This window comes from Vanessa atalanta, chromosome 19 (genome assembly GCF_905147765.1).
Source record: "Vanessa atalanta chromosome 19, ilVanAtal1.2, whole genome shotgun sequence".
Lineage (NCBI taxonomy): Eukaryota > Metazoa > Arthropoda > Insecta > Lepidoptera > Nymphalidae > Vanessa > Vanessa atalanta.
In genome coordinates this window covers 2,917,917-2,939,859 of record NC_061889.1, presented here as the reverse complement: position 1 = coordinate 2,939,859, position 21,943 = coordinate 2,917,917, and the positions used below count along the sequence as shown (strand labels likewise).

General features: G+C 31.3%; 1 non-coding gene across 1 annotated transcript; it reads right to left on the bottom strand.

The window, feature by feature from the left end:
* Nucleotides 1-1,864: 1,864 nt before the first annotated feature.
* Nucleotides 1,865-1,937, bottom strand: Trnak-cuu. The gene has a single exon. It is a non-coding gene; the product is annotated as a tRNA-Lys (tRNA).
* Nucleotides 1,938-21,943: the final 20,006 nt, after the last annotated feature.

Genomic DNA, 21,943 nt, shown 5'->3' with positions numbered 1-21,943 from the left:
GTACCAGCCCTGAGTTCAGAATTGCGTAGAATTAAACTTCCAAGCTTAAAAAGCAAACTGTGCACTCTGCAATTGTATATACACACCAAGAATATATTAGATATGTCATTTCGGATCTAGATATGGATACGGATATATGAATAGTATTTTACAGATACGGTTATGGATACGAAATTATTTCGGAATATCCGATCGTTTCAGATTGCTTAGAAATTGTAAAAGAGAAAATTACAAGAGAACAGTTTGACTTTATTTGTAGGCTTTCATTATTCATTAGCTATAGCATAAAAAGAACAAATAGCCTTTAATACAATTAACGAACTCTACGTATAACACTATGCAGAAATCAAAATTATAATAAACATTTCTCATTGGATTCGGTTACGTTTTCGGATAGATTTTTATTTCGGATATCCGATAAATTCACAGTTACGGGGCTGCATGACATCCCAAGTAAACAAATTGTCTATTGGCCTGTTATTAAATTAACGTTAAGCGGATAACATTATTAGGCATAAGACAACCTAACCTACGATAAATCCTCGTAACTAGAGTACCCCAATTATACTATATGCAAGATATGCTGTCATCCTGACTGATATTGGTCACAGCGACCATTGAACCAATCAGCCAACTACGCGAGACATATTTAGCGCACAAATGTGTGCGCACTCTAACTGTCAAAATTCGACGTGGCAGGGGACGGGCGTGAGGACGGGGACGGGACGGTAAATGTGACATGTCCGAAGCCAGTTCAGGTCTAACTGCTTCACATGCTGTCCGAGGCATGTGAATGTACACACTTCTAACTCCCAAAATCCGAGGTGTTACAGAATTTTTTTCCGATAGAAAACCCCAATCACTTTTGATCGAATCGAACCCGTGCCCAGGGATTTGTAACCTTATATCTAAACACTAGACCAATGAGGCAGTCTTAATTTATACGACGGTAATTTCTGTGAGAATAAAAAAGACAAACACGGTTATACTCGTAGTTAAGTTTCAAGACATTTCTAGTATAGTCAGGGCAAGGCTTGTAGTATTCAAACGATTAAACGGAACCCCATTCATTATTTTATTTCATAAGAAATATATTATAACATATATCTTATTTGTTTCAGGTTATTTAATCAAGAAAAACGGTGATAAAGTGTTGTCTATTTGTTGCCAAAACTAAAATAAGAATATTACACTTATTGTCAACTAAAATTTATTTAAAAATATTTTTCTACCGCAACATCGTGTTATTTAACGGACTCTCTTATTTATGATCTCAATGATGTAAATAAACGTTTCTAGTCATTCTTAGTCTATTAATTTTTATTGAATAAAAAAGTATTAGTTTAAGTCTGAATATTTATAATCAAATATCATATTCGTTTTTTAAAATTATTCGTATTATAATGTATTTAAATTAAACGTAACCCGTTATTGTTGAAAAAAAGTTTTATTGTAGGGACCAAGCCAAAAATCCGAATTTAAAAATAATGAAGGCAACCGTTCTAAAAACAAAAATATTGTTGCAAGTAAAATATACACATGATACAATAAAACAATAAATTTGTGAACGACATTGTTCGAACTTTGAAAAAGTAAAATGGCATCCCCATCAACTTCGCCAAAGGCGCCGTCACCGCCACCTCCGGGACATACGCCAAGCAAAATGGAGAGAAGGATGTCACATTTCAAAGAATATAAGTTCTTCAGAAGTTTCAGTGCAAAGATAGAAAACTGGCCGATGAGAAAAGCTGAGCAGTTATGGAGGAAAATGAGGGAACGGAAAATTGCAGGTAAGTTATTATTTAAAATGAGTGATTTATATTTCTTAAGCTGATTAGTTAGGCTATAATAAAAAAATAACTGTCGCCCAACGTGGGGCTCGAACCCACGACCCTGAGATTAAGAGTCTCATGCTCTACCGACTGAGCTAGCCGGGCTGTTGTTAGTCAAACTAAATGAGTAAATAGTTGATTTACTCCCAAGTCAATCCGCTGTTTAATAAAATTTTATCAAATTAAAAAAATTGGCAATCTATTGTTGTATAAAAACAATATTGCTTGGATAAAAAAGCCGCTGTCAAGAGTTACTTAAAAATATTTGAAAACATCGAATGTAAAAAAAGGTAAAAAATGTTGTACAGCGCTTGAAAGTGCTTGAATGTTGCCAAACAAAGGTTTTTTCAAAAGTGATTGAACCTGACAAGCAAAATGAATTAACGTTGCGTTTTTGTTATTAAAATTGCTGGTGCGAACAATATCGAAATTAGATTTTTTGAAATATAGAATGATACTGCGTTGGTCGAATTTTTATCGTAGTGATATTTCACTAACGTTATGATTTCCTGTTACAAGATATAAGTGAGAAGAAAATGTTAATATCTATTAATAAAATCAATTTTATAACTGACATATGAAAAAACGGCTTGTATGGTTATATATTGGTGTAAAATTGTCCACCAAATAAATTTTAATCAATTAAATTTTCATATGTCATTTAATAAAATTTATAATTATTGTATTCCATTGTAATATGTATTTATAAGTAAAAAAAAAATCGCTATACAAAACACTGTGTTATGGTTAACATTGAACAATAAAGAAATTGAAAAAACAATTTCGAATACATAATTAATTGTAAATGTATACGTTGTAATAATTGTTCTCATTACCGTCTTCATGAATTCCTATTTAGCCTGATAATAATGAATCTCTATGAAACGCATAAAACCAATACAAAATAAAACAATTGAAAACAATAAGGAAAAAGTCCACTTTATCAATAGAAACAAAATAAATTAATTATGAACGACATATACAAAAGTATCGGGTGTATTTTTTATTTTCCTCCTGGTGCACTGAGAGCCAATTTAAAACATTGAATATTGAATTATTTTAATCATATTAAAGAAACCAATAAATAAATTTATAATGTAAGGACTGACGAACGACGGACCATAGTCCATAGACAATGGTCCGTCCGTAAAATTGGTTACAGCGCCAATGTCAATCGGCGGTGGTGACCACTTACCATCAGGTGACCCATTAGTTCGTCTGCAAACCTATATCATTTAAAAATAAATAACCATTTCTTATATCCTCAATGCCTCACCAACCTTCGGAACTAAGACGGTATGTCCCTTGTGCCTGTAGTTACACCATCTCATTCGTCCTTTAAACCGGAACACAGTTATACTAAATATTGCTGTTTGGCGGTACAATATCTGATGAGTGGGTGCCCTACCACCTGTATTGCAGTTTGGCGGTAAGATAAATGATGAAGTTACCATCAAAGAAAATAAATATTAATCATTCGACGTGGTTTGTTTATATTAATAAGCGAGCCACGTCGAATGATTAATATAGTCTTTTGCAAATACCTAAAGTATACACAGTAATGAAGTCAATGACCGGTGACAGCTTCAAATAAAATAATATTAGATGTTTTTTTTTTAAATAAAACCACCAAGGGATATTGTGTATGTATTACAGAATATCTAGATACACATTTTTCATAACTTTAAAATAATTTTAAAATAAATTTTTAATTTATATTATATTTCTTTTAGACTTTCGATTTTATCACACATTTTCCAACTTCGTGTCGTGTCAAATTGTCGAAAACATTTTCAAATATACCAGCGGAGAATACGTGATAGCATCAGCTTTAGAGTCGATTTTTACAATCTTGGAAGGTTTTAATACATATTGAAATATAGATATGTATGAATAAATATATATGTAAATATATATATTTATTCAGATATGTACTTGATTAATGTATAAAAAACGTCAATTAAATACGATATTATACACCTACCGAAAAAACGCTTCAACGTATTAACGCGCGTTATTTTTATCGTAGAACATTCGTTACGACTTTTTCTGTATATTCGGCTATGTGCCCTTTACGTCGAATTTTTTTTTTTGGTTCACGCTCTATTTTAAACTCCGAGTGCAAAGCGTCCAATAAATGAAAAATAGGAAATATACATAGATCTTTTCGTACGAGCGATTTTTAAAGCTCGTACAAAAAGATTTTACGTTTTACTTTGTAATATTGTGTAATAGTTCAGTTATTAATATATAAAAAAGATTTGTGTCGCGGGATACCGTTGAGCAGGAACGAACTTGCTTTCAACAATGAAATATATAAATATATCATGTTTAAAATAAAAGAAAATAAAATAAATAAACTAATTTTGAGAATATATAAATGACAAGAAATAAATTTAACTCCCATGTGAATTAAAACAATAACAAAAAATAAATTTAAATTGTCTTAAACCTATATAATAAAAAGAGACGTGAAAGAGATAGAAAGGGGAAGTGAAGGGGAAAGCACGCCTGAAGGAGGCAGTTGACTCTACTGGAAGCCGCGTTAAAGATCTTCGTTCCAAAAATCGTTCACATATTAAAAAAATGTGGCTTGTGTTCAATTTCTTCATCTATTCCTGTAATTTTAGTTCAATTCGTAGCGCTACCTGCGCCAGTGAGCAATCTAATTGCACAAAGTCATTATTTATACGCTTGTTTGAACAGCGTGGGAGTAAACGATGAAAAAACGTTTGAGCGCTTTTTACGCAACGTTTATTTTATCACCGCGTGTGATGGGTCGCTTACAGAATAAACTCATGTATATAAATATAAATATTTATACCCACAATGGGTAAAATATATACATATTTTGTAGTACAATACAGGGCCTTTAGACGTACATAACTGATTATATCAGACATGATGATATCTGATCTATTCGTTCGTAATATACATATCTCTTTTTTGATATATTATGTATATAGGTATATTTTATTTGTCAAATAGTGTATTAACTGAGTGTCTTGCCATTAGACTATAAATTCGCAACCACTGGTTGCTTTAAATTTTATTACATCAAGTTACACGACAATTTAAAAGTGTTTTTTTTCAGAGCCTACTTGAATAAAGAATAGTTTGACGTTGGCTATCCTCAGTACCAAATAATAGAACCGATTATTTTTAAATACAAAATAAACTTATTATCAAATACATAACTAAAGTTAAGTTTGTTTTTCATGCCTATCTGGGATCTGTCTATACTTATACGCATTCTGTATAGTACGTAGTATTCGTTTGGGCAATAAATAACAACTCTTCCATCGAAGGTTATTTTCTCTTTAAATATAATAAATTTATGGTCATAAAAACGAATGTTGTATATTCGGGTCCTCGTTTCAAAATGACGTTGATGTATTATAAAGAAAATTTGACGTTATATGTGTACCGTGGCCAAAGTATTCTGTCAATGATTTTATTTATTCAAGTGACAATCGCGACAAGAGTTTAGATGTGACATTTTGTTCAGGATTTGTTTATTTTAAAGGCCGGCAACGCACTTGCAACCCCTCTGGTGTTGCAGATGTCCATGGGCGGTGGTAATCACTTTCCATCAGTTGAGCTTCCTGCTCGTTTGCCCCCTATGACATAAAAAAAAAATTGGAACTAATGAGCCCGTATACATCGATTGAAATGTAAACAATACTCGTATTAAAATCCGTTACATCGCCAATGCTTCACTAATCTTGGAAAATAAGATGGTGTGTCTCTTGTGCTTGTAGTGGGCTTACTTACCTTTCAAACCAGAACTGATTGTTAATACTTCAATATTAAGCATTGCTGTTTGACGACAGAATACATGAAAAGTTGGTTGTACCCAGACGAGCTTGCACAAGACCTTTCATACATTCCCATGCCACAGAACACTTCAAGCCTTTGGTTGTTCGAAAGATTACTATCTGGATTTACCAGTTAGTCGTATCATTGGATAATTATAGTAAGGTAATAGTGGTAGGTAGTCACTCTAAGTAATGTTGTATTCCGTTTGACAGGGAAAGTGAGTCAGTGTAACTACGGACACAAGGGACATAATATCTTAGTTTCTACGGTTAGTTGTGCATGTGCAATGCTATGTATATTCTTAACACATTTGCATCGTCAAATGTCTACAGACGGTGGTGATCACTTTCCATGAGGCGGCCCACTTGGTCGTCTGCATAATATGCAGACGACCTCCGTGGCCGAGTAGTGTGTACACCGGTTTTCATGGGTACGCCTCTCCGAGGTCCCGGGTTTGCTTCACGGCCGAGTCGATGTAGAAAAAGTTCATTAGTTTTCTATGTTGTCTTGGGTCTGAGTGTATGTGGTACCGTCGTTAATTCTGATTTTCCATAACACAAGTTCTTTAGCTACTTACATTGGGATCAGAGTAATGTATGTGATGTTGTTCAATATATATTATAAGGTTTTTATTATATTATATAATTATATAAGCAGCTAAAAAACCAGCTTCAAAAGAGCTTGTACTATCAAGGAGGTTAGTACAGGCTCACTTGATTTGTACTAAGCCATGCACACTTACCAGTTATTTTACCCACCATTTAGCCTTAATCTGATGATAACGAATGATGATCATGTCATTGAGCCATCTGTATCACAGGACGTAATTTTATCTTATCGTCGTGAAAAGTAGCGGAAGAAAACGAATTTAGAATACAATTTAAACTTTTTCACTCGACTGGTTAAGAAACGTTTCCTTTCCCATTTATTTTTTAAGTTTCTGCGTAAATTACGTATCGTAATTTTACTCTCTTCATTTTATTTTAGCCTTACTATTAATAGAAATAAGTTATTACAAGGATGTTAAAAGTATTTTCATCCATCCAGTGTTTTCATATTACAGTTGTAATAAGTTATATTGAACTTTAGTTGACATTTGCTTTCAGTTTTAGAACTTAAGACCTAGGTCTTAGTCTATATGGCGAACTAATAACGTGTGAATTATTGATTTAGACTCCTGTAGAAGCTGTGTAGAAGATCATTTCGAGAAATGGCACGTTGATGGATTTCTAATAGTAAATGGAATATTAAAATAAGTATTAAGAACTGTATTGTTACGTTATTCCTAAATTGCTTACTAATTTTTAATCGAAACAACGATTAAGATATTTACTATAAGTAAATTAAAACTGCTATTATTCTTATAATAATATTCTTACTAAATTATTTAAACTGTGATAATACTAAGACAATACAGTATTCACATACATATGTATCTTTATGGTATTTTTCTTTAACATGAATTTATTATAACGATTATGTAAATTAATCACATAAAAATTCAATAATATCTTCTCGGGTTTGAAACTTTGAACACATAACCATCCGTTTTAATTATTAACCTCAGGGCAATCTCAGTCTAAGTAATAGTATTTAATAATCCACTTATAGTTTATCAAATAGATAATATTTAATATTTCTTGGAGTCACAAAACACTTTAATAGAAATGAGAAAATTAAGCCAGCCATTTCGAATATGTAACCGCGCAGTAAAGTTTACGACCTTTTGGCTTTCTTATTATCACAACGTAGATTAGACGAAAGGGCTTTAAAGACAGCGATATAACTTCCAGTATACACATAAAGACGGACATAAATGTTCAACTTATCCAGATTGCTTGTAAAAACAATAATCTCTTGATATATCAGTAATGTTTACATGCCTCGTGGGTGTGGTGCTTGGCTGCAGTTTTTGATATCCTGGTTTTAAACTCTGGGTCAGGTCGATAAAAAATTGTTAAGTCTGGAAGTTTACATTCTCGAGATTCAAAAGGCAAGTGAAGCCGTCGGTTCTGCGTCTGGATAACCATTAGATTATCAGAGTGTGCGAAAAATCCTGCACGGTTCGCTAATATCGTTTTAATGGCATCCATGGTCACCATCGTCCACGTAAAAAGTTTTCGTTTTAAAGAAAAATTAAATGTTATTTTAATGGCAGTTAATTAAACTGTAAGAAAATATTTAAAAAAAGGGTTACTCAAAAAAAATTTAGAATCTGTTTATTTTCTTAATCCCTTTTACATTTTCTGGGAAAAAGTTAAGTCTATTTAAGGGTTGGAATCCAGTTTTAGAGGATTTTAAAATATTATCCTAAAATGATGTCAATACTTTAATATAATCTGAGATTGCTTTTTAATTTATGTACATATATATTTTTGTTATTTGTTTGATAAAGTTTCAAAGACTCAAAGGATCAATAATAGTGTAATGTTTGTCTAGCGATATGAGGGTTCCCTTTTCCATCCCGACACCTTGAACTATTGCGGCACTTTGAACCACTGCAACTTTTATTTTATAAAATAATATTATACGACTAGCAGCCCCACGCAGTTTTATCCCGCTTAAATGTCACTCCTCCTCATCTTCGTGAAACGTAGCTGATTTTGGTCTTTACGCTACGGTGATTTATTTCCTTCGGATAAAAAGGTAATTTCTCGGTATTCTTAGAAATAAGCGCGTTCAAGGAAACTCTTCAGCATTATAATTGATAATTAAGTTTTCTTTATGGCATATTATTAAATATATTCGACAAAATCACATACATTACTCTGATTCCTATGTAAGTAGCTAAAGCACTTGTGTTATGGAAAATCAGAAGTAACGACGGTACCACAAACACCCAGACCCAAGACAACATAGAAAACTAATGAACTTTTTCTACATCGACTCGGCCGGGAATCCAACCCGGGACCTCGGAGTGGCGTACCCATGAAAACCGATGTACACATTACTCGACCACGGAGGTCGTCATTATTATTTTTATTTATTTTTTCCTTACATCACTAACTAAGATGTTATGTCTGTTGCCTTTAGTTACACTGTTTCAATCAACCTTCAAACTGGAACACAAAAATACAAAGTATTGCTGCTTGGTGGTAGAACGTGTGGTGAGTGGGTATCTACCCAGGCTTGCACAAAGCCGTCGAGTCATGACGTCGAGTCGAGGTAGACATTAACACGTATATCCAAACGTAAAACTTCCTACGATATCGAAAAGGCGTATAGATTTCTAATTCGTTGTAGTGGCTGTGAAAGTTAAATTTACGATTTCAAATACTCGTAAAGAATAGAAGCTATAAATTGTGTGGTTTACTCAACATCCATTGTTTACTTCTGCTTTTAAACTGAACCGCTTCCAAATTCTTAATTTAATTGGACGTTTAATTGTCAATAACAACTGAAGACGAATTATTAAAGGGAAGCTACGTTTGATACGATGTGAGTCAAATTTGGGTATCCGTTGTCTGTTCAATCGAATTTGGTTGAGTTGTTGTTTTTTTAATCTAAATAAAATAATCGAAAGTATTTTACTATTATATATAACTTACATAATAATATACGTATACCTTTGCATATAAAAATGTATTTGAAGTAATTGATTATCACGTCAATAATCTAATTTAAAACGGGCGAAACTTTAAAGCTACTTATACAATGATATCAACTAAAACTTTCTCTGAAACGTGGTGCATCTTTCAGTATAAGTTTTATGTAAGTTAGTTTACTAATTTTTGGACTTACGTTTTTAAGTCTCCGCAGCCAAAAGGTTAGGTTAGATTTTTTTTTTAAATATATAAAAAATAAAACCTAACTTCCTATACTGGCGTATTCGCAGAATATTTTTTGTTACAGCCCTACGTCAGCTAATTTATTAAATTAAATATTCTTTATTTGTGATCGCGATTGACAAGAGTTACGTATTGGTAATGTAGAGCGTATTATGCCGAACGGAGTTCCGAATATTAATACAGTGGCCCTAATATAAATTGAATTGTGTTATTAAAAACCTCTTATTGATTTTTTATAAAATATTATTTTATTTTTGACTTGTCCAGCAATATAGTCAGATATGTTCGAGGATTTCATTTATAAATTACCTGCATGTACATTGTAAACGTCTATGGCAAGGATGTGACTTATTAATTACATTTCAATATTGATCCGTCGTTGTCATATTGTCGCAACCGCTTGAAAACCATTAATTAAATCCAACATTGTGAACTTAAACTAAAATATGAGTTTACAGCTACTTATAAAATATCCTATATTCTTGTTTAGAACGCTCAGAATTTGTTAAATAATTTATTGTTTTTTGGTAAGGCGGATTATGGGCTTATAATACGTTTAATTGGCAAAAATAACGATTGTGTTACGGTTTAAGGGTGGTGGGGTGGCGCATTGGCGTAATATGGAATGATCAAATTTTCTGTAGTCGCTAATATCAACACCATTTACCAGCAAATGAGTTATGGCTGGTCCGCAAAGCTATGTTATAAAAAAATTCTAACCTAATGTCCTATTAATGCTTAAATTAATGTTTTAGATAGGGTATCGGGAGGTTGATGTATGTTATTTTTTCATTCTTTGATTAGTTTATTGCTTTTTTTTCTTGGCAGATTTCATTTCTATTCGAAGCATTTGTAGCGTATAGTTTTGTCTCAGTTTTTGTTCTAACTTCTGCTTTTCTATTTGCAGTTGGTTTACGAGGCCTCGTAACTGATTTGACTTCAATGAAAATGTAATTGACTAGGTCAAGTTTTTTCCATGTACTCTAATACTATCGACGTTTACAAGGCAGCTAAGAAAATAGGCATGCAATAATTTTATTAAAAGAAAATTAGGCACAATTAGGCACAGTGCAATATCATATCAGATCGTGCTAATTATAGTTATGGTCTTTTTTGAAATTGGTTAAAATTAACAAATTATTTTCTATCGGCCGTCGAGTCGAGCAAAAAAAGCGGCTTGGCCGTACGTTTTTCTCGAAGCAGTTCAGGCCATTTTCGACCCCCTATAACTTAGTTGTGGATTAAACTAGAAGCCTGTATTTCTAGTAACCAAGCAAGCACTGTACAAACACAGTATATATTAATTTTCATTCAAATTGAAGTTTTAAACAGAGGTTTAAATTATAACAAGTCAAAGTTCTTAAATTTGTGACTAACTCAATTCTAGTAGACATAGAAGCTTCAAAATTTGATGGAAGTCAAGTTTATTTAAACATAAAAGATTCTTAAAATAAATGTGGTCACTATAAGATGTTGTTAGATTAGATAATTACATAAAAACTTAAGACAGAAGGTCGCTTAAGTATAAATCAACCGACATGGATCTCACAAATTTTTACGGTTGCGAGAAATGCTTTTTTTTACAAGTTTTGTTTTTGATGACATCACTATTTCATTAAATAATGTCATGTCAGTTAAAAGCAGTTTATATACCGTTTCTTCAACGAAAGGAAATACAATATAGAACGAAATGGAAACTCTTTAATTTAATATATTAAGAAACTTAATACCTTCGCTAAGACGAAAGCTAATAAAATAATTATATTCAACACAAATACGAATAAATACATCGTTACGTAACAATAATTATTGATAAAATAAATAAATAACGGAATCAAATAAACATTAATATCGAATAAATGTCTATCGTGTGATTTTCATTGCGAAATGATTCCAATAAAATTTATGGTCGGAACCATAACGTAAACGTAAACTGCGTATTAAAAACTAATGATATCAGTTAACGCGTAAGTTTACGTTCGAGCTTTTTGATAAACAAATTGTTTTATGAAAATAGTTTTGGATTGAAACGAAAATAAACATTAAAATTCCATTGGGTTTTTAATAACTTCCGACATAAGTTTGTGTTACGAGTACTTTTAGACACGATTAATATTGAACTGTTATGTGTACGTGGGTCTTTGGAATACGGTTCTTAGTTTAAATTGTACAATTTAGGCATCCCTTTTTAAATTTTAAATAATTATAAGTTTGAACATAAAAATACATTTCTTTGTGACTTAAAATAGTTTGAGAGTGTGTGACGGATTACTATGAAAGTAATATACTTACGTATATTTTCATTGGGCAGAATTTTTCTACTAATCACTCACCGCTAAACGGTTTTACAGCGTTACATCAACTTATTAACAGTATAGACGATCGCCATAAATAGATGATTACCTATTTTTGTTTTTTTTTAATTACATTAGTACTATTGACATTTAATCTTTAATTATTTACAAATCCAATCAAATCAAAATATACTTTATTTAAGTAGGCTTTTACAAGCACTTTTGAAGCGTCATTTAAAAAGCTATATTAACTACCACCGGTTCGAAATATAGATTCGACCGAGAAGAACCGGCAAGAAACTCAGTAGTTACTCTTTTTCAACATCTAAAAATACTATCATGTTAGTTAAATACAATTATATATATACGTTATATGTCTTGATTGGAAGTCAACAAGCATTAACTCCACGCTTTTTCTATCTATATAATCTTGTATTGAATAATACGCCTTCTATACCAATGTATTTTTTACAAATTATTTGAATTTATGAAAGAAAAATTACAAATAGTAATTGTAAAAATCATGACCGAATAGTGTAAAACAGAATAATTCTTTCATTATAACAAACAATATGACAATAATACAATATATATATTTTTTATTACATTGACGGTAATGTAGGGCACCTGAGTGTAAATGGTCGCCACCGCCTATATATAATGCCGCTATGAAATATTCACCATTCTTTACATCGCCAATGTACCACCAATACAAATACTAAGTATTGCTGATTGGTGGTAGAACATATGACAAGTGGGTGGTACCTACCATCAAGAAGAAATTGTTAATTGATTTTTAAAACCTCGTGTAACTTCTGAGTCTCTCTTTGTTACATCAATTGTTTTTGAATACAAACATTATAAAATTTAAATTTAAGTTACTTCATATCTAACACTCTCTGTACCACACTTTTGAGATGTAAATAAATGATTATGATGAGTAGTAGTAATTAATAATAGCTTCAGAGTTATTAATAACACCGCAATTATTCCTACCCTAATTATAAATATAGAAGTAAACATTAATGTTGTGTATTTGGGATCTCATTCAAAATGACTTCGATGTAATGTATTTATTTACAGCATATGAATTTAGTTTGATTTCCAAGGTCTTAGTTTGACGGGTTGTTCAATCGCTGATTCAGGACACTAACTTTCTATTTTACACATTATGTAATCCAGTAAGTTTAGGGTATATATAATTTCCGGCCAAAACTTGCAAAATTACTTCGATCGTAAATATTATTGACGTTATGGCGACGAGCCAAATTTCAAACTGTATTGCGTCGTTGACTACCAAGCGACCATTCGCTTCATGGTTTAATGTTTATTTTATTTATTTATTTGCCGTTATTATACTTGTCTGAGTGCCTGCGTGAAATTTATAGCAATAGTGCAGATACATTATTTTGCTATATTGTTATGTAAGGGGTGCTAAACTGAGTGTAACTACAGGGAGAAGGCACATAGCCGTCTTAGTTCATCTTAATTCTCAAGGCCGTTAGCACATTGTACTATAAATTGTGCCAACATCTATGGGTGGAGGTAGCTACTACAAGGAGGCCCTGGTAAGTAGTAAGATATATCCATAGATATAGGTATAGGTCTACTGAATTTGAACTCGCTTATTCATAAAAGAAAACGAGCGAACGTTCCTTTCGATTGAATCTATATTTCGAACCAGTGATAACCTTAAATTGGTTCTATCTAGTAAAATAGCGATTTTAAAATATTTGCAAAATCTTATCTACTTGAATTAAATTATATTGATTTTCTTTCTTTTTTTTAATACATATAACAACAAAATTGTAGATTTTGTGAGAGATTACATTTATTATTTAAAAAATGTAATCTCAGTCGCTCTTTATAAAATTTTGCATCTCTACCAAAAGGCAAAAGTGATAAGTACGTTATTTTATTCGTCTAGTCCAGTGGTATGCGGGCTTTTAATTAAAGTGCCACTACAGACATGCATCTGCTGCAAAGTGCAGGGATGAAACAGGAAAATGTAATGAGTGAGGTGAACAGTCAGTTGGATAAACATAGGGCAGGGTTAAGGACCGATGCTCGCTGTAGGGTGACCATTTGTCTTGAAGGACGAGGATGTACTTTGTAGTTAGATAAAATTGATTTAGTGTTTGTGATATTATTTAATGTTTTGTCGTTTTATTATCATGTGTATATATCACCGTAAAATTGTAAATATCGTTAGATTAAAATCTACCTGGCGAGATAGTGAACTGTCGAATGATTGTCTCACCCACAAACACACCAATGTTTGTGTGCGTATCAGTGTATGCATTTCCAAGTAGATTTGTATATATAAATAGACAAATTCATATTTTACAATTGTGCAGTGAAACCGAAATTTCGAAAACTAAAAACCAAAAGCAATGTTTTAATAGGTTATACTATGAACAACTAGTTTTACTATAGAAATCCCTAAATTGAAATTACTTTTACTGTGATCGAACCAATTTGTATTTTGTATTATAAGATCCCGTTATTAAATCTATTCAAGTTTCAAGTAGCTTGTTCATCGATTAAGGTGTTCAAATAGGAAAATAGAATAAAAACGAAGCGATTGCGGAAATCAGTTTAAATTAACCATCAAGATTATTCGGTTTTATTTTTATTGATATTAATAACATGAATAGTTTAACGTGTTAATAGATTATCGGACTGTAAGTGGTCAACATTGCTCATAGTTATTACGGTACGGTAAAAGTTTAGATCATTAAAATGCATTTAAAATTACTGGTATATTTTTTTTATGATATCGGTAGGCGGATAAGCATATAGACCACCTCATGGTAAGTGGTCACTACCGCCCATAAACAATGGCGCTGTAAGAAATATTAACCATTCCTTACATCACCTTATGTCCCTTGTGCCTGTAGTTACACTGGCTCACTCACTGTTCAAACCGGAACACAACAATACTGAGTACTGCTGTTTTGCGGTAGAATATCTGATGTCTGGTGGGACTCACTATGGTCGCAACAAATACGAGTATAGTAATTTTCTAGCAGTGAGTATCTACATTGCTATGCTAACACTTAAATTTCAAGCCTCTTTAGTTAGAGCAATCTATACTAATATTATAAAGACGAAAGTAACTCTGTCTGTCTATCTGTTACCTTTTCACGGTCAAACCACTCAATCGAATTGTATAAAATTTGGTGTGAAGCAGGCTAAAAGTCCACGGAAGTTGTTGTTGAACTTTTTATGGATAACTCGTCACAAAAAACCCCTCAAACACTACAACTACTCAAGCACAAACTGAGAAACAAAGAAAGCTGTAAAAGATTTTATTATTATGTAAATTAACTAAAACCATGGACACCCTATTTCTCATTGATGCGCACGAGCACGCACTCATTGTATGGTAATTACTACGCGTGCGTCGTGTAGCTCGACAGGCTAGGATTAGGACAGTTGTACTTTGAGGAAGTAAACGTATGAAATACAAATGCACTTTATTAGCCATCCAATATACCAATCGGTTCCTAGCTTTATTTTATTTACTAATATACATTCTTGATATCCAATTAATTGTATTACTGAGATGAAGAATAGAAAAAGATACTATAACCTACTTATATAATATTTTTCATTCAATTCAGTTAAACTTATAAATATGAACGCCTGCTTCAATTCAATGAGATGGCTACAATTAAGCAAAGTTTAAGAAGTTGTATAATTAAAATAAATTTGGATGTAAAGTTTTGGGTTTGGCTTTTGGTAACTTAAGTCGTCTCCTCGAACATCTGTATATACAAACTTCGCAAACAAGTTGGAGTTATATTGGTAGTGATGTTATTGAAACTAATTAAAAGGTCCCTGTACTGAGACACCCACATCCCCTCAATGAGTGACTTCAGTCGAATATATTTTGACCGGGAAATTGTTCTGACATAACGGAAACGACATCTAAGCCCGTCTGGGTAAGTAGCTACTGGCAATAGAGACATAACATGTTAGTTCTCAAGGTTGGTGTCGAATTGGCGATGTAAGGATTGGTTAATATTTCTTAAAGCGCCATTGACTATGGGAGGTGGTGAGCACTTATTATCAGGTGGCCCAAATGCTCGTCCGCCAAACAATGGCATAAAAAATAAGTGGAACGAAGAGAAACAATGGATATACATATATATATATATATATATATATAATGATAGATTTTCGTTAGTAAAATAAATATACATTTTATAATTATAACAATAATTATAAAATGTATATTTATTTTATTAACAATAGCGGCGAAGTATTTATTATACATATCAGGGTGGTGAAGAGGGGGGGGAATAAGTAAGCGTCACGTCGTTTGCTCTCACGGTATACGAGTTGGTCCTTATTTCAACTCGAGCCAATACATACATATTTCAGATGTAAAAGTCTTAAGAATATTTTCCGTTTGCTTAAATGGTGTAAAATCCATTCCGACTTAACTTTTAATTTATTTATCACATGTATTCATATAATTTTATACTATATTTAAAAAGCAACTCTGTATATCTGTTGCTCTTTCACGAGCGAACCAATGAAACAAATTTCATGAAATTAGCTATGAAGCAAGCTTGAACCTCAAGAAAGGACCTTACGAAAAATCTCTTACTCACAAATGAAGCCGCGGTGCAACTGGTGCTATATAAATCAGTTCAGAAATGAAATGATTTAAAAAAATAAAACATTTTTTGTAATTAACGTCGCACACAATTATATGAAATGTAACTAGGGTGGCCATGCCGAATGATGGAATTTTGACCATTTAAAGTCGACGCAGTTTTTTAAACAAGCCGTAATAAGAATTTTTAGGTCAACACTTTTATGGAATGATAAATACGGTATTGGAAATTTATAATTGGACTTAAGAAGAATTCAGATATAATATAAACAAAATAAACTATGGCGGTCATTATTTATGTGCAATTACAATAATCATAATTCAATTTACGAGCGACGATTTTTATAATTATCGATTATATAATTAAATGAAACAGGATTATGTGTGCGATTACATTTATGGCAATATTTTTCGTAACATAAAAATATATTTTCATATTCATAATCTTTATACAAAAAAATCCATTGTTAATTTTTTTTTTTTAATTTGTTTTTTAAACTGGACGTGGAAGGCCACGCTGTTGCCGACCTTGAGTTTTATAAAATTTAATTTCATGATTTATCACATAAAACAAATGATATTAATCCTTCAAATTTGGTCTTCCATTGCCGCTCATTTTAAATTCAACATTTTTTTCTATTCTCGAAAAAAAAAATCGGAATTTAATCTTTATATGTATCCATACAAAGTCGGGACGGACAACTAGTATTTTACAGTCTCATATGAAATGTAAACGCAACTTCGTTTACAGTTGTAAAGGAACTTTTGTTAAACTTAGTAACAAAGTTAAAATATTCTGAAACCTGTGATAGAAACGTTTGTTATAATTCCAAGTTTAAATTATTAAATTACAAAGTTTAATTAAAACCCACGCACTTATTGTTACTGTGTGTGCAAGTACTCGGTAATTTATATTGTAATTTAGGCTTATAATTGAATGTCTTACTAATAAACATTGCAGATAATCCCAGTGGTATATCCTCTCTCTTTCTTTCATAATTCTTAAGAAGAAGATAGAGATTATTCTATACTTATGTTGTTTATATAAAACAAGATAAATAATAATAATATATATAAATTTACAATCCGAAATTTCACAAGCTTTGTAATTTCCAACACCTTACCGCAACTACCTGTAATTACTGGCTCACCCATCGTCGTATTGGAATACAAGAACGTAATACTAGAGCTTGACTAAAACTAATTACAGGGTTTCCAATAAACTTATATGTATGCAAAACGGGTTTATATGTTGTGTGTTGGAGCTGATCTAAAAATTATTAGACTGACTATTTTTGATAAAATGTTATAATAATAACATCACGTATGTACGTTTTCGATGTTTGAGTCGGTTTTAATAAATACTCCTTTGCGAACTCCGGAAAAAAAAGAGTATTTATTCTATGATTTTCCTTATGATTAACAATGAATGATTATTTAATTATTTCATAACTAAAGATTATGATATAGTAAACGATTGACAATTTTTATTGGTAATTTGTACGAAATTAGCCACAGATAAACATCCGAGCCCACATGTGTGACAACCCTGCTTATGAAAGGCACACTCTTTGTACGTTATTCAATTAAAGTGACATAAATATTATTTTCAAGTTCATTTCGATCACTCATAAAGTCAACTCGATAAACTTCACTTAGTGAAAGATTACGTCAAACGAAACGAAACAGCGACCACCCTCATAAATATCTTATAAGCTAATAAAAGCGTGTTCCGATTGGATAATTTTAACGGTAAATAGTTATCCGTCTGTTGTCTCAATCAATAAAATGCACGTCGCCTATATTTTTATTAACAATTTTTTTATTGTGGAATTCTGGTTTTATACATAATCCGATGTTAGAATCGGTTTATGTTACTAATTGATTATGTTAAATCGATTATAGAGATAGCCGCGGGTCTTATTAGCAGCGATATAAATTTTATTGGCTAATTGATAGTCGGTCCGCTAAACGCATTGGAAAGCCCGACGCTTTGTAGTAATATATAGGTAGAAATCTTTTTCGATATTGATAAATTGCGTTCTTAAGGCGAAGCGTCCGTGGGCAATGATAATAATCATTAGAACATATTATTATATATTACCCATGATAAATATATAGATTGGTTTATTCTTACATGCGTGACGTTTAACTTATAACGTTTAAACTTATAGCAATTCTTATCAAATTTGTCAAATGTTAAACGTTTCTGACGAAAGAAGGTTTAGGTTCCGTCACGTTTTCTGAGTTCATGTAGAATTGAATAAGGTCTTTTTTTTAATTAAATTTAATATAATTGTTTGAAATTCATTAACAAAATGCATTTTTTAAAACATTTACTTTAATGTAAATTATATAAATACTTTAATGTTATCATAGTATGTGACGTTATTGTTACGTAACATTTTCGGTTTGAGCACACCGGATATAATTACTAAGTCATTGTCATGACGACTTCGGTTAGTATATATATATTTAATATTATTATGACGTAACAAAATGGATCTAAACACGTATAAATCAGAGTTAAGTTTATCTAAGAAATGCAATATTTCCCAGTTTTTTCGCGGTTCTTATCGTTTGGGTGTAAAATGAAGGAGCTCTGTTACCAGCGGACGCAATTACTTGGCGTCATATATCTGTTCGAAATGTTTTACCTACGAGGTACTCCTAAATGGTAATAGTTGATTTATTGCTTCTATTTCGCGGTACAATTAATTCCGATCTAGATTTAATTTAAGCTTATAAAATGACGAAAAAAGGCACTTAGACAAGTAATTCATTTAATTCACAAAACTACATATTACTAAGTAACAAACATTTTCATTTAATTAAGCACTATTGGATTATTTCCAAGAATTATATACAATTATAATTTTCTTGGTTCTTTTAGAACATTTTATTTTTAGTTATTTCAATACTTTATTACACAGCACATGGGTACATAAGATAAACCAAAAGTATTTGACAAATGGTGCGAAGAGGCGGTCTTATCGCTTATAGCGATCCCTCACAGGCAACCTTTGGTAATATTTAGTTTTGGTAATAGCTTAGAACGAAAACAGGTAAATGCAGATGTAGATAGAGAGAGGCGATAATAACTATAACATAAGAATATTTATAATAACAACTACACATAACTACATCCCAATAATACACACATAAAAATATAATACATATCAGAATTATAGTAGGTTAGTTAGAATTTAATTCAAGATAATATTGTATCGAAGACCTTCTACTTAAAATAAGAAGACCTTTGACGACCTATTGCTAAAGGTTATCCCTTACAAACAGTTTTAAATATATATAACTATTTTATTAGAAATAATTTTAACAATTAACACACTATTATTACTTATATAACTTGACTACTTAGAGAACCTTTGAATGTTAAAATAGTTAGGTGGGTTCTTGACTGAGTTCTAGTAGTTAGACACACATGTATATGACGTCATATGTCAAATGTGGTTGGCTCTTTGAAGTAGGAATATCAGAGTAGGTACAATTCTGTGCCTCCTGGGCTCTCTCGTCTAGTCGTATTTATATTGCTGTAGGATTATGAGTATGAGAAAATGTTTAGAGCGCGCACGCATGTCATGTAAGCTATATGATTTCTCAGATTGATTACAATATAAAATATTATTATTATTTCATGCTACGATACCGAGAGGAAGAGAGAGATATATATATGTCTGTCTCGAGTACTAGCTAGTTAATTTTTTGTTAAAATTTATTATAATATGTCAAGACTGATTCGATATTATGAATCACAATAAACCAAAATCAAAATATACTTTATTCAAGTAGGCTTTTACAAGCACTTTTGAATCGTCATTTAACAAACTATTTAAAGTAAAGCTACCACCGGTTCGGAATGTAGATTATACCGAGATGAACTGGCAAGAAACTCAGTAGTTACTCTTTTTCAACATATAAAAATAGTCATGTTAGTTAAATACAATTATATATGTATGTTATGTCTCCTTACTGGAAGTTAACAAGCATTAACTCCACGCTTTTTTATTATCAATATAAACTTGTATCGAATAATATGTCTTCTTTAGCAATGTATTTTTACAATTGACTTGAATCTATTAAACGGCAAAGTTAAAAATGTCTTAACTTAATTTAACTTAAACTTCGTAGCAAAGCTGTGTTATACTCGATAGCATGTGTCGCCTTAAATAATACAAATCTCAAATCACTAACAAAATTAATTTCCACTAAATATACGATGATCCTTTCCAATTGATACGCGATTTATCGTTTTTGTATTCGTTATTAGAATTTACTATTATTTTACATAAATTAAATTATATGTGTTTGGAAATACGAAACATATATTTTTGTTCTGCGTTTCACGAGTGTCTAGACACAGGTATTGCAAAACTTTTAAGTGCTTCCTGATATAAACAACATACTATCTAATTTTTAAATTTTTTTTTCATATTTATATGTGTTGTATTGATTCGTGATACGATATTAATTATAAATATTTTTATTTTGTTTGTTTATTGAATTAGTTCCAAAAATAACTTATTACTAAACTAACATAGTAAACATTCCAAATGATACCGTCTTTAAATGTGTAAACAAAATTACAACATATGGAATTTAGTGGAAGTAGTCCACTTGTTAATACCCGAGTTTTCTGTCTACTAAACCTATGTACTTCAAAAACGATAGTTTTACTTTAACGTAATTGTGATAGGTTTTGTGATTAATTTAATTATCTTTTATATATTTTGTGTAATTGCTTGAACAATTGAAGTGAGATAAGTATGTTACATTTTTTCCATTATTTGTCATATACGATTTTCGGTAGGTATAGGCAAATAGGTCAACTGATGGTAAGTGGTCATAAGATATAATAACTATTATACATCGCCAATGTGCCACGAATCTTGGGAACTGAGCCACTAGGTCTCTTATTACTGTAGTTCCACTAGCTCACTCGCCCTTTTGTAAAAATATGTGATGAGTTTATCCGAACTTGCACAGATACCAACCACTATTTTATTAATACAATAATAATAAACCTTTATTAATTTAACAAACCGTTTTAATAGATATATAATCAACATTATAATATAATCAATTATTATAAAATGGATCAATCTATTTTTAATAGACTCAAGCATAAATTTCCCTCACTAGCAATAAAATTCACTTTAAATTGCTAGAAAGGTGAAACTTTTATTAGGATAGTGAGACGTGAGACGTATACCGAACATTTCTCATTAAGCAAGCTAACTTGTACTAATTAGGGCTAAATTAATTAATTATAAGCGTTATTGCTTAAATCGGCTAATGCAAATTGTCGTGCATTACCGTAATAAATTTATATTTACCGTTTGGTTAATACCAGTTTGCGGTTCCGGTTTCAATCATGTCTTTATAATTTATAATTAATTATTTATTGATAACTAAAAGGTAATATGAGTGGAATTATGTTGAGAAAAGATATCGAGTGGACGACAATATATTATTTTAAAATTGAATTTATTTATTGGGAACCGCTGACGTCGTATTTAATATTCCTTATATTTTGATAAAAACTTGAATCTCGGGAAACTTAAT